The sequence below is a fragment of the Meles meles genome, chromosome 6 (assembly GCF_922984935.1).
Source record: "Meles meles chromosome 6, mMelMel3.1 paternal haplotype, whole genome shotgun sequence".
Classification (NCBI taxonomy): domain Eukaryota; kingdom Metazoa; phylum Chordata; class Mammalia; order Carnivora; family Mustelidae; genus Meles; species Meles meles.
Genome location: NC_060071.1, coordinates 85,372,233 through 85,387,631, shown reverse-complemented (window position 1 = coordinate 85,387,631; position 15,399 = coordinate 85,372,233).

The window sequence follows — 15,399 nt, the reverse complement described above, 5'->3', positions numbered from 1 at the left end:
TAGAAAAACGTGTTAAAATGCAAATTCCTGCACCTCACCCTGGAATTACTGAATCAGAATTCCTAATGTGAGGCCTGGGAATCTGCATTTTAACAGTCATTGTTTCCCCACCTGTAACTCTGATACAGACTAGCATCTGAGAATGGCTGGTATAGTGGCAATAGCTCCATCTGAGAATGGCTGGTATAGTGGCAATCGCTCAGAGAGTCAGGAGACTTCTTTTGGAGTCTCAGCTTTCCCGTGGGCTGTGTGTGTTATCCTACCCTAGGGTAACTCAATCCCTCTAGGACATATCTTGAAGGGGAAGGAATTGTACTTGGTCTGAGATTCTTGTTCTCTTGATTCTAAGATTCTGTTCACCTCTACCATTTTGTGGAACTCTTAAAACTGAATCTCATGAATTAGAAGCTGTTGGTGAAACTTTAATCAGATGAACTGAAAAGAAATGTTTAGGCTTATATTCATTTGAGCCATAGTTGTTTCCTTTCTTCCAACTAGCACATTAGTTACCCATCACAATAACTAAATTCTTGCATCTCATGAGTTCTCACTTGGTTTTTTCAAAGCTGAACCTTGGAATGAGCTTCAGGCATTTCACTCAGTCTTTTGACCTTTCCAGGTCCACGCTGAGCTGTGGCCACTCTGCATTCCTTTTACATTGTTGATAGGAACCTTCTCCTTTTTCCTATAAAGAAAGTGACTTATTTTCTCAGGGCTCTGAATTGGCAGAAGTTAATGCAAGTTTTAAAACTATATTTAGTAGGGAAAGAGAAAAACATTGTCTTGAGCAACAATTAAATTTTGTGCCCTCAGTCACCTTGATGTTGGGTAGGATTTTTTTCCATTGTAAATCTGGACCTAATTTTAGTTTCAAGATGATTTCAGAATATTACTTTAAATGTGTCTCTGTGTACTTGCTACCATCTCATAAATAATAATGATGAGTGCCCGTATCCTTTAACAACGTTGTTTTTAATCTTTTTCTTTTCAGTGGTATTACAAATTTGCTATTTGCTAAGCTTTTCTGAAAATGTTATTGGCAGATCTTACTCACTGAGGTCATGTGATCAGAATAAAGTCCATCCGTTATATAGCTCACATATTTGTGTTTATCCTAAAAAATGTGTAGGAGTATAATAATAGCATATTAATTCTCTTATGTTCTCCTCTTTTTTTCTTGACATTTTCATTTAGAAGTAGGAAATTATGCAAGCATTTTAATACTGAGCCACTGATACCCTCAGTTTGATTAATATTTGAGATTATTTAATTAACCAGATACTTACTACTTAATATGTGCAAAGCAGCAGTTGACATCTCAAGCAAATAGATATGTATATTGCAAGATACCTACCATTAAGCTTACAACAGTCATTCATCCTAAATTACACAGTAATCAGTAGAAAAAATAAAAAGTATAATTAAAAATTAAAAATTAAAAGAGTATAATGTCATGGAACTCAAGAGAAGGGAGGTTGTAGTGAAAGATATCCAGTCTACTGAGAGGACAAACAGGAAAAAAAATTTTTTTTTTTTTTTAAAGATTTTATTTATTTATTTGACAGATAGAGATCACAAGTAGGGAGAGAGGCAGGCAGAGAGAGAGAGAGAGGAGGAAGCAGGCTCCCTGCCAAGCAGAGAGCCCGATGCGGGACTCGATCCCAGGACCCTGAGATCATGACCTGAGCTGAAGGCAGCAGCTTAAACCACTGAGCCACCCAGGCGCCCCAGGAAAAAATGTTTTAAAAAGCTGTTGGAATTGACAATTAAAGGTCACTGAATGTTACTGAATACAGATTCCTTGGAATTAGATTAGCCAAATTTCTTTCAAGGAAGTTGAGGATGAAGGGAATCAAAGAGGTATAGTTTTGTATGAAGCCTATATTAAAGGATTTTTTTAAGATGCAAAAAATCTGAGCATGTTTTTAAAGTAAGTGGAAGTAGGGAGAGAAATTGAAGGTAAAAACAAAACAAATAACAACCAAGGTCTTATGGAGCAAAATCCATATCGAAGGCATAGGTAGACAGATGTTTTGGGAAAACTTTGGTATCCTCTGAGATGAGGAGAAGATTGCTAGATGTAGGATGAAAAGGAGAGTTCTAATGGAGTTCAGACATCATGCCCTCTTCTTTTGCTATAAAACATGACTTGATCATCTGGGAGAGAGGAAGATGGCTCAGAGTAGGGCTGAAGGACAGTAGTGCATGTGTGACAAATCCACTTTAGGAATTGGGTAAGTGAGCCAACTAGTTGAGGCTAGAAATCATAAATAATGCAGCAAATTAGAAGGCAAGGTTATGTAATTCTCTTGGCAGTCCAAGAGCAGATCAGAAAAAGCAGATGGTTGGCTTGATCCACATTCAGGGATTGGCAGGGGCATGGGGTGGAAGGAATTAGGAGTGCAAGTAAGAAAATGGTTGAAACACCTGACCTCAGAAACCAAACTGGATAAAGAAAAGATTAAAAATAGTAATAATAAAAGCAGCTAGGAACTAACAGATTAGGTGACAAGAGAGGTCAAGGAGACTAGGAAGGGAAGAAGTTATCAGAGGAAGTTCAAAGAGAGGGAGCTATGGAAGGCTTGGAGACTGGGCACAGTATGAAATTTCTGAGGTAGAGCCATCATGAGTCATAACATGATCTGGGATGAGGCCATGGGACTGTGTAGCTGCAGTGAATGTGTCAAGGAATTTACAGGGTGGTGTGTCGGGGGGTGACGGTGCATCTGGCTGTCTCAGTCAGTTAAGTGGTTGACTCTGGATTTCAGCTAGGTCACAATTTCAGGGTCATGGAATTGAGCCCACATGGGGCTCTACACTCAGTGTGGAGTCTGCTTGTTCCTCTCTCTGCTCCATCCCCCACCACTCATCACTCTGTCTCTCACTCTCTCTAAAATAAATAAAATACAATCTTAAAAAAAAAAGGTAATGGGTTGGATGACTATGCCATTTGGACAATGAAGGTAACCCAGAATGATAAGACTCAGAATAGATAGAAATACCCATAATCCTGTGCCCAAATGCTTAACCACTGTGATAGTATAACATGAAGGTCAGCAAAAGGCAGAGTTGGGGTTGGAGAGAGAGTAGTGTTCCAGGAGGATGTGAATTTCAGAGGAGGACCACAAGAGAGCTAGTCTGAAACCCCTGGGAGAGCCTGGGAAATGTCAGCTCCATTTCCTGGCCTTGAAATAGGAATCACCTTCACTTGAAGGGAAGTGTGTGTTCTGGAGGAAGTTGGATTTCCATTATAGCAAAGAGGTCAAAAGATTGTTAAGGACAGGTTAACAATATGAGAAAGTTTATTAGCAATAGAATGGTATTTTGGAAGATAAAGTGGGATTAATAGGAGAATAAGCAAACTACATTGCATAGGAAAAGAGAGCAGATAAAAGAAAAAGTGACTAGACAAATTTACGTGATGAGGGGACAAGGCATTAAGGACACAAGAGTTGCAGGGAGGTGAGAGAAGAAATGTGAATGCAATTATAATGCTAATTTTTGGCTGAATATTGTTTGTCATAAATGAAGCAAAAGAAGCAAAAGAAATTGAGAGAGAGAAGGGATGTTAAAACAAAAGCATTAATTATGCCTGAATATTGTTTAGGAGAGATGAAGCAAAATGGAGATGACCTAGGTGTGATATCTAATATTAGCATAGCATCTCTTTTAAAGTTTGTTTTCAGGTTTAAACGGTTCTGGGAAAAAAACATCTAGGCATCTTCTCCAAGCCCAGCTTTTTCCAATGGAAATACATTGAATGTCTGATCCATGATGAGCATAATTCAATTCCAGTCCACCCCATTATCCCAGCCTGCCCGCTCTATCAAAGTATCTATCTCTGATGTATAATTCACAGGCCATAACACTCACCACTTTGAAGTGTTTGATTCAAGGGTTTTTAGTATATTCACAAGGTTATTCAATATTCTTGTATTGCACAATATTGCAATATCACCAGTCTTTAATTCCAAAATGTTTTCATTTTATTTATTTATTTATGAATAATTTAATTTATTTATCTTTTAGAGAGGGGGAGGGGCAGTGGGAGGAGAGAGAATCTTTTTTTTTTTTTTTTTTTTTTTTTTTTTTCAGAATTTTCTGCTTAATATTTGTGGTAATGGCTTTTTATTTTAAATTATTATTTGTTTTCAGCATAACAGTATTCATTGTTTTTGCACCACACCCTGTACTCCATGCAATACGTGCCCTCCCTAATACCCACCACCTGGTTCCCCCAACCTCAACCTCCCACCCCCCTCCCCTTCAAAGCCCTCAGGTTGTTTTTCAGAGTCCATAGTCTCTCATGGTTCACCTCCCCTTCCAATTTCCCTCAACTCCCTTCTCCTCTCCATCTCCCCATGTCCTCCATGTTATTTGTTATGCTCCACAAATAAGTGAAACCATATGATAATTGACGAGAGAGAGAATCTTAAGCAGACTCCATGCTCAGCACACAGCCCAGTACAGGGCTCACTCTCCTAACCCTGAGATCATGACCTGAACTAAAATCAGAAGTCAGACACAACTAACTGAACCACTCAGGCGCCCTGAATATTTTCCTTTTAAAACGAAATTTTATACCATTAAGTTCATTCCCCACTTCCACTCTACCACAAACACTTGGTCTCTGGGTTTTCCTATTCTGGACATTTTATACAAATGGATTCATATAATATTTCACCTATTATGTCTGGTGTCTTTCACTAAGCATAATGTTTTCAAGGCTCAGCCATGTTGTAGCACGTATCAGAACTTTATTCTTTTTATGACTAAATAGTGTTCTATGGTATGGATATACTACATTTTTGTTTATCCAGTTATGTAATGTATAGACATTTGGCTTGTTTCTACTTTTCAGCTATTATCAATAATGCTGCTATAAACACTGAAGTACAAGTTTTCATATGGACATATATTTTCATTTGTCTTGATTGTATGTTTAGGAGTGGAATTGCTGGGTTGTACAGAAACTGTAACTTTTTGGGAAACTACCAAACTGTTTTCCAAAGTAGGTGCACCATTTTATATTCCCACTAGCAGTATATGAGGGTTCCAGTTTCTCTCCCTTCTTACCAACACTTGTTGTTTTCAAGTTTTTTTCTTATAGCCATCCTAGTGACTGTGAAGCAGTACGTCATTTTGGTTTTTATTTGCATTTCCCTATAACCAGCATTGAGCATATTTGCATGTGCTGATTCCCCTTTTGTATATCATCTTTAAAGAGATGTCCTTTAAATTATTTTTTTAATTTTTAGTTGGGTTGTATTTTTATTGTTGATTATAAGTTTTCTTTATATATTCTGGATACTAGACCCTTGTGAGTAAATGCTTTGCAAATTTTTTTTCCATTTATGGGTTATCTTTTTATTTACTTGATAATGTCCTTTGAGTCACAAAGTTTTTTTTTTTTTTTTAAAGATTTTATTTATTTATTTGACAGACAGAGATCACAGGTAGGCAGAGAGGCAGGCAGAGAGAGAGGAGGAAGCAGGCTCCCTGCTGAGCAGAGAGCCCGATGTGGGGCTTGATCCCAGAACGCTGGGATCATGACCGGAGCCGAAGGCAGAGGCTTTAACCCACTGAGCCACCCAGGCGCCCCGAGTCACAAAGGTTTTTAATTTTGATGAAGTCCAACATATCTTTTTCTTTGGTTGCTTACGCTTTAGGTGCCCTAAGAACCCAGCATATTTATAAATAGCAAGTCTTTTCATTCTCAAAAATGTCCAGGTAGACAACAATTTATATGGACAATCTACAAAATAACAATCTCAAGGATAGGTAATTAGAAGCACATATGCAGGTAGGTAAGTGAATGCTGACTTATTTATCCCTACCTCAACACAGCCAGTGCTATCATTTGGCTTTTCCCTAAAGAAAATCTGCCAGCAGTTGTAGTTGCCATTTTGTATACCTACTCAACAAATTTATGTTGACCACTTACTATGTGTCAGGTACTTATTCAAAAGGGAGGAAATAGCACCAGGAAATTGCAAAGAAAAAACTTTTAAAAATGCTTTTTTTTCCTCTTTCTTTCTTTCTTTTTTGTAAAAGCAAGATAAACAATTACAAATATCAAAAAAGATAAAAAGGCCTATCATCTCATTGTTCAATACAATAATTTTATTTTTATTTATTCCCTTATAATCTTTGTTCATAACCACACACATATTTTAACACAGTTCAAGTATAAAAGGATTTATATTTTGCTATTGCTTTTTTGTGGCTTAATATTTTTATTTTAAGTATATAAGAAACTGTTTTGTTTTCTTTTTTAAGTTTTGATCTCAGGGAGTGTAAGGGAGAGGAAGCAGACAAAAGGAGAAAATGTGTAAGTCAATAAGATATTATTAAGATGAGCAAGTATGGTCTATAAATGGATTTGTGTTCTGGTCTGTGAATGCCTGTAGGTTGGCAAATTGAGTTCAAGAGTATATAATTCTATTCCATATTATTAACATTTTTCTTTTTCTTCCTGATCTATGACTCTAGCTCCACTGATTACCATAATCATATTATACAGCTTTTTAAAAAATATTTTATTTTTTTATATGACAGAGAGAGATACAGCGAGAGAGGGAACACAAGCAGGAGAGCAGCAGAGAGAGAGGGAGAAGCAGGCTTCTTGCCAAGCAGGGAGCCAGATAAGGGGCTCGATCCCAGGACCCCAGGATCATGACCTGAGTCCAAGTCAGGCGCTTAACGACTGAGCCACCCAGATGCCCCATATGGTTAATTTAATTTGAGTTATTGTTCATACTAGTCAGTTAAATATTTGCATCTAGATAATATTCTCTCTTTTAAGTTTGTAGCTAAGCAAGAAGTTTGACATATAAACTAATTTTTATTAGAATTTATTTCAAGAATAACATGTCCCAAAGAAGTTAGTAAAGACTTATATATACACATTACACTTTCATAAGTATGTCATATAATATTGTATATAGTTTCTCCTCACATGTGATAATTCAGTAGGAATACTATTAATCAACCAGGTAGAGTTTTGTCCTTTTACTGGGGAATAGACAAAATAATCTTAGATTATGAATTTTACAACAAATTTTATGGGTCTTAATATTACCATGTTATCTTGTATAATTATTGTTTCGGTATATTTCATTTTTTAGTAGATAATTATCCATCTTCAGTTTTTAACATTCAAATGTCAGATGAATAAGGCTTTGGTGGGATGCCTTATATGCTATTTATAAAGAACAAAATAACCTTAAATGAAAGCACTAAATTATTCTCTTAAGTTACCTGTCTACAGGTAAATAATTTACTTTCTAAAGAGCTTACAGCTAAAGTTGACAGCTTGTGTAATACATTAGGTAGGGTATACGTTATGGTGAGTGCTGTGAATTGTGTAAGACTGATGAATCACAGACCTGTACCCCTGAAACAAATAATACATTGTATGTTAATTTAAAAAATATTTAGTAACACAGCCCTCCTCTTTAGTCTTAGTTCTTGCTTAGACTCTCCCATTCCTTGGGTTTTGGCTCATGTTTAGAACAAAGCTGCTAATGACATTAAATTTTGTTCCTTCACCTTGACAGATTAACTACATGATTAATTTGGCTTATGATGGTGTTTCCTGTGGTTCCCATCAGGAAATTTCTGGCAGGGAAAAATTGATAAGCTGACCAAGGACTCTCATCTAAATCCTCTCAGCCCCATTTTTATTGATTCCCCACAGACACCTCCTCTCCTCTTCCTGGAATCTGCTATGGATCCCACTATCCAGAACCTTCTTTCCCTGGCTACTGAAGGCTTGTTGCTGCCTAGTCCTCCCCCTTACCATGGAAACCTTCCTATCCCGCTGCTCAATCTTTCAGGGTCACATCCTCCCTGTCTTCCAAGGTGAAACTATATTAAAGGAATAAGCCAGGAGATCTCCAGGATTTTCTCTCCCACCCCAAGTAAGAGGATCTTAACGTCAGCCTCCTGAAGTCTCTTGTTTTATCTTATGAAAACCAGAAGAATGAGTCTAATCATGAGATTTTAAAGCCAGACATTATTTGAAAAGGATTATCATTGTAAACTAGAGTCATTTCAGGTCCTCTTCACTCCTTGCCGATTATATCTACCTGTAAGTAGGAGAGAGCAGTTTTTTCCTCTCTCTTCAGGTCCAGGTAACTAAATGCTAGCATTACTATAACCAGGAACTGATGTTTAGATGTCTATGTATAATGAAATGACTATGAATATGAATTTGATAGGCCATATGCATATTGCTTTACTTAGACATGTAAGTAACAGTTGAAAGAAAATCAAATAAGTGAAAATTATTGTTAGGTGGAGGTGGTAGGATTATGTTTTTGTTTTCTTGCGTTTTAAAAAGTTGTATTTTCAAGCAATGTGAATAATATTTTAAAATAAACATTACTACATCAATATAAAAGAAAAACTTTTTTTTTTTGAGGGTATCATGCTTAGTGAAATAAGTCAATCGGAGAAAGACAACTATCATATGATCTCCCTGATATGAGGACATGGAGAAGCAACATGGGGGGTTAGGGGGATAAGAGAAGAATAAATGAAACAAGATGGGATTGGGAGGGAGACAAACCATAAATGACTCTTAATCTCACAAAACAAACTGGGGGTTGCTGGAGGGAGGTGAGATTGGGAGGGGGGAGGGGGTTATGGACATTGGGGAGGGTATGTGCTATCGTGAGTGCTGTGAAGTGTGTAAACCTGGCGATTCACAGACCTGTACCCCTGGGGATAAAAATACATTATATGTTTATAAAAAAAAAAAAGAAAGAAAACCTTTTAAAAGTACTATTCTGTCTAGCATATTTTATATAGTTCTGAATATATATGGTACTATGATAATATGAAAAAGATATCAGACAAGGATTCAGAAGGCCTAGTCTTAAATCTTACTTCTGGAATCTTGTTCCAAACATGGACAAATCACCTAGCTGTTCTGAACTTTGGTTTCTATTTCTTCCAAATAATAGCTATTCTATTTACTTTGAAGGTGTTTTTATAAGAATAACAGTAGAATATTTAAATTTTTAAAATTGGAAGAGATCTTAGGAACCTAATATGCATGCTCATTTTCCAGAGGAGGGAGCTGAAGCCCAAAGAGATTAAAAAGCTGACTTATAAAATAAATGGCAGCAACTCTGGAACAAAACCGTAAAGTTTATGCACATGTAAAACACAGTATTTCTTGATCTGATTGGAGAAAAATGAATTGGAAGGGACTTTAGGTGTCCTAGTCAAGTATGAACACAATTGCAATTGTTTCTTGCATAAAGTATTAAATGCATAGTTGCAAATCTACATTTGCTCCATATTTCTGCTTAGAAACACTAGCCCCGAGTTTAAGTGCTTCTTTCAAGGTTAGATGGTCTACTAGTACTTACTTGCCATCATAGATCAAGACCTATGCTATGTTGTAAGTATCACTTCTTGGCTGAATATTTATATTCAGTAGTAGTTTACCAACTGTAGAAAATCCTACCTATGGCTCAAAAGTCTTATTAGAAATTTAGTGCTAGGGATGCCTGGGTGGCTAAGCTGGTTGGGCTGTCGACTCTTGATTTCAGCTCAGATGATGATCTCAGGGTGGTGAGATCAAACTCAATGTCAGCTCTGAGCTTAGTGTGGAGTCTGCTCAAGAACTCTCATTCTCCCTTTCCTTCTGCCCCTCCCCCAGCACACATACATTCTCTCATTCTCTCTCTCTCTCTCTCTCTAAAATCAATAAATCTTGGGGCACCTAGATGGCTCAGTCTGTTAAGGTTCTGCCTTCAGCTCAGGTCATGATCCCAAGGTCCCGGGATCGACCCTGTTCAATAGGAGCCTGCTTCTCCCTCTCCTCCACTGCTTGTGCTCTCCCTCTTGCTATCTCTCTCTCTCTCTCTCTCTCTCTCTCACAAATAAACAAAAATAAATAAATAGATCTTAAAAAAAAAAAAAGAAATCTAGTGCTAATAGCTATCACAGAGGGGCGCCTAGGTAGCTCAGTTGGTTAGATGGCCAACTCTTGATTTCAGCTCAAGTCATGATCTCAGGGTCCTGGGATCAAGCCCTGCATTGGGCTTCAGGCTCAGTGGGGAGTTTGCTTGGGATTCTCTCTGTCTCTCCCTCTGCTCCTTCCCCTCCCCCACCTCATGTGCACTCTTTCGCTCTCTCTCTCTAAAAATAAATAAATCTTAAAAAAAAAAAAACCTGTCACAGATTACAGCATACTCAGCAGTACATTGACAAATAATGCTTGATAGACCAAAAAGTAGAAAGCTGTATCACAAAGGGTGAGCAGATCTTTTGTTGGACTGGGGTATCAATGTGATTTCTGGCTTTAGATCATATTGAAATCGACAGGGTGGAAGCTGTGCCCAACCCATGTGTTTTGTGACATGAGCTTGCTACATGTACGCTCCAGTTTCCAGTTTCCTTGATGGTTTCATCAACACTGAGCAGCCTGTTAAGACTGAGTGGATCACTAATAACAAATTTCCAGAGCTGTATTTCCCAAAGTCTGCTCTGAAGGAAGACTAGTTCTCAAAGATACGAGTATGCATTCCTTTAGAAAAGAGATTATATTCCATTGCCAAATAAGCTTGGGAGATACCACAGAAAATGCAGCCTATTCTTATCCATGATGATTTTCTAGAAGATGGCTATATTAACATATGGTCTTTGTAAAATTTATTTAAGAATGCCTATTTAAAAGAACATCTTTTAACCTCTTAAGGATTACAATCAAGAGCAGGACACTAGAGTTCTATGGGAGAGCTGGAGCCCCGTTGTTTAGATAATACTGTTCTACCATCATTGAATTTTATAATCTCAGGGGTAGAGGCAATCTTAAAAGTAATCTATCATCTTCAGTTTCCCAAATGTATGCTGCTTGGAACCTAGAGTCATTATATCAGATGTGTTTAAACAATAAATTAAAGCAAGATATCACATAGCTAGTCCAATGGGTAACTACTGGTTACTTTGTAATTTTTACATACATCATTAAATACCAACAATTCTAATAATGCTTCATTTATTGGTAGGGAAGTTGTTCCTTTATAAATAGCCAAGGAGAGGTAGTATAATGCACTCAACTGCAGAGTATTAAAAAAATAGAAAATATATACAGTTCTTCATTCCTTCAACAAATACCAGATGGGAGGTTTCTGTGTGCCAAACAGAACACCAACTGAGTTAACAAGCTGGAATAAGTTGGGACAGAAAAATAAGGCAAGTGCCTGACAATGCTAGCTATTATTTGACAATGGGCAACCTGCTAGTTATTTCCATTATATCTTGAATCTTGTGCTACACCCCAGAGAGGGAGTCGTTATTCTCATTTTAAAGGGAGGAAACTGAGCTTCAAAGATACGAAGTGGTGTTCCCTAGGTTATACCTACTAAGTGGGGGAATTAGGATTTGAACACAAGTGTCCTAATTCCAAAGCTGTGTTCTTTCTGCTAATTATAATTAGCAGAAAATTATTATTATAATAATGCTAATTATAATAATATATCGTGACTCAAAATCCCAATATGGGACAGAACAAAGTAAAATAGAAGTTGAAAGGTGGAACACATTTCTGTTTGGTTAAAACTAAATTGGTTGTTTTTCAGGGTTCTATCTTTGTTTTCTTTCTTTCTTTTCCTCTTTCATTTCATTTCATTTCATTTTCATTATTTACCCCTCCAAACTGACTCCTCCTTCTCATTTAATTCTCTTAGTCATTTAAGCTCAAAGTTTGGAGTCATCTTTGAATCTTCTGTAAAACTAGTAGTTGGACTCAATGATACATAATATCCCTTCCAGCTCTAAAAATTCTAGTGTAGATTATGACCCATTTAATTCAGTTAAAATGAATTACACTCTCTTCTTCAGGCCTGCTCAAATTATTTTCCAGAGGGTGGTTCTTTCTAAAGATTTTATTTATTCATTTAACAGAGAGAGACAGCCAGAGAGGGAACGCAAGCAGGGGAAGTGGGAGAGGGAGAAGCAGGCTCCTCGTCGAGCAGGGGGCATGATTCAGAACTTGATCCCAGGACCCCAGGATCATGACAGGAACGGAAAGTGGACGCTTAACGACTGAGCAATCCAGGCACCCTCCAGAGTTTTTTTAGTATCTAATAGAATACGTACATCCTACTCATTCATTCTTATGCATCCTTCAAAGTCCATTTTATTTATTTACTTATCTTTAAAACTTAATTATTTTTATTTTTTATTTTTTAAAAGATTTTATTTATTTGAGAGAGGGAGAGCATGAGCAGGGGAAGGAGTAGAGGGAGAGGGAGAAGCCAACTCCCCGCTGAGCATGGGGCCCAGTATGTAGCTCAGTCCAAGGACCCTCAAGATCATGACCTGAGCTGAAGTCAGACACTTAACTGACGGACCCATGTAGGTAACCTTTTTTTAACTTTCTAAAAATATTTTATTCATTCATTTATTTTGAGAGACAGAGCGAGAGAGAGAGAGAGAGAGAGAGTGCAGGGTGAAGGGCAGAGGGAGAGGGAGAGACAGAATCCCAAGCACACTCCACATGGAGCTTGGCGCCCAACATGGGGCTCAGTCTCTGGACTCTGAGATCATGGCTTGAGCTGAAGTCAAGAGTTAGACACCTAACCACCTGAGCCACCCAGGCAGCCCCCCAAAGTCCACATTTTAAATGTCATCTTTTTCTTTAAACCCTTCATGAGCCTCCCAATAGAACTTCATAGTAATTTCTCTCTCCTTCAGGATTTATAATACTTTAGTACCTTTCTCAGGGTAATTTATAGTACCCAATGTGTCTGTGTATGTGTCTGTCTATGTTTGTATGTGTGTCTATATATATCAAGTGGAATGAAGAGGATGCCTAGGGGAATGCTTGACAAGAGATAGAGCGTGAGCAGAATGATGAGGGCTTATGGACTGGGCACTGGCACAAGGTTTTGGAGCAGGGGTAAGAAAAGAAGAAAGTTGGAAGGGTGGTTTGTCATGGCTAATTTTGGAGTTGCAGAACCATAGTGGGTAAATGCAGCATCCTCAAAGGGAGAGATGGCAGCTATGGGTGATTTCTTAAATATAGAGGAGGTGTTCAAACAAGTAAATATCTCAAGGATAATAAGATCCAGGTTTCTCTCTGTAGGAGAAAGGAGTTACAAATATGGGCAAAAAAATAGAATATATGTGTGATGCTAGATTGGAGATAATACTGTGAAACATGGTTTTTCAATATATATTTTTGGATAAAGAAATATAGTTGTAAATGTGTATGATATATATATATATGTAGTTATCTATATAGATGCACTGTATGAGTGTATAAATATTCCCTAGCCGCATCCACTGAGAGCCTGAGCAGTGATACCCCAATAGCACTGAGCACACCTAGTGCTTCTAAATACTATTTTCCACTAAAAGAACCAGGGCTCCTGGATAAATGGCTGCATCTAGGGTTGGGGCAAGAAGATCTTAGAACATCTTACACTGCCAGAAAATAAGGAAGTGCTCAAAGAATGATGGAGGTGTGTCAGAAGGGCACAGAATGGTGAAATATTAGTGTAGACTATGGATAGTGGGTATATGGCATATAAAAAACTCTTTCAAATTTTCTGTATTTTAAAAGTGTTTTATAAAAAAATATTGCAAAAGAATTTAAAACACACAAAGACACGGAAACCAGCATGAATGGGACTCCCCCAGACCAAACTTGGGATAATTTTAACATCAAAATAAACAATGATAGAAATAGATTATGACCCATTTAATAGGAAACTCTGAATTTATAGATATAAACAAATAAATTAAAATTTTGATGAGAAAATACATAATTTCAAAGACCCTCCCCCCACAAAATATTTATTAATTACAAAGGGGAAATAAGTGACTTTATAGTGCAGAAGCCTGGTAGATACTACTTTATTAAAACAGACATTAATAATGAGACTAATTAAAATGTGCCACTTGATAGGATGCAATTTTTTATTTATTTTTTTTTACATATTTTATGTATTAATAAATAAATGTCAGAGGAAGAACACAAGCTGGGGAAACTGCAGGCAGGAGGACCCTGCTGAGCAAGGAGCCCAATGGGGGACTCAATACCAGGACCCTGGGATCATGACCTGAGCCAAAGGCATATGTTTAACCAACTGAGCCACCCTGGCATCTGATAGAATGCCACTGTTACCAAACTCAAACTTCTCCATGCATCTGATGCACAGTAAGCCAACATCTTGGACATGAGTTTTGAAACTAGCTAAGAAAGCTTTACAGTGAGAAGGGCAGCCCAAGGAGAAGGCAAGGAATTATTCTAAAGATTGCTGTAACCGTTAAGCCTAGAGACAGCTTATATATGTTTGGGGAAAGAGGTGAACACATGAGAGGAGGGTGAGGGGTTTCTTGACACCTTGAGGGGAGGGAAGCTTGAAATGACCTGGAGGTGTGCATTCTTCTGGATAATGAGGCATCCTTTGGGACCTGGTAAGATCAGGTATGTCAGATAATTTCAAGACTAATGTTATCGGTGAGACCCCATTAGGTTTCTAAAATCAGTGGGTAAACTGGGAGTAGGAGTAGAAAAACCAAAGTTAATGATTGGTAAGAGGTGCATAAAACAGGGGCGCCTGGGAGGCTCAGTCCTTAAGCATCTGGCTTCCGCTCAGGTCATGATCCCCTGGGATCAAGTCCCAAATCAGGCTCCCTTCCTGGCCAGAAGCCTGCTTCTCCCTCTCCCATTCCATCTGCTTGTGTTCCCTCTCTCACTGTCTCTCTCTGTCAATTAAATAAATAAATGAAATCTTAAAAAAAAAAAAAAGAGGTGCATAAAACATAAGGAACAAAACAATATATGCAGCTAAGTTAATAATGCAACTAATACAACTATAGTTCTGCTTTTGCTTTCAGAACAGTTTGAGAAACCAAGCATCTGGCCTCAGAATTAGAACACAGCATTACTTTTGTGACAGTCCTGTCATAGACACTTAGCCTGGTTCTAATCATAAATATACGTCAGACAGATGGAAAGTGAAAGCCATTCTACAAAATAATTGGCTGGAAATCTTCAAAAGTGTCAAGGATATGAAAGTAAAGGTAAGACTGAGGAAGTGTTCCAGATATAAAACAACTAAAGATACATGACAAGTAAACACAATGCTTGATTCTAAACGGAATAATTGTCTTCCATAAAAACATTACTGGGACAATTGGCTAAATGTAATGTATCATGTAAATGTTTTGATTTTGGTAGATGGTGATTACACAATTGAAGGTGATTATTAGTAAGACACACACTGAAGTATTTAGGAATAATAAGGCATCATGTCGGCAACTTAAATAGCAAATGGTTCAGGAAAAATGTTCGTTGTCCTGTAGTTGCAACATTATTGTAACTTTGAGACTGTTTCAAAATAAACACTGAAAATTATGTTCAGAACCCTG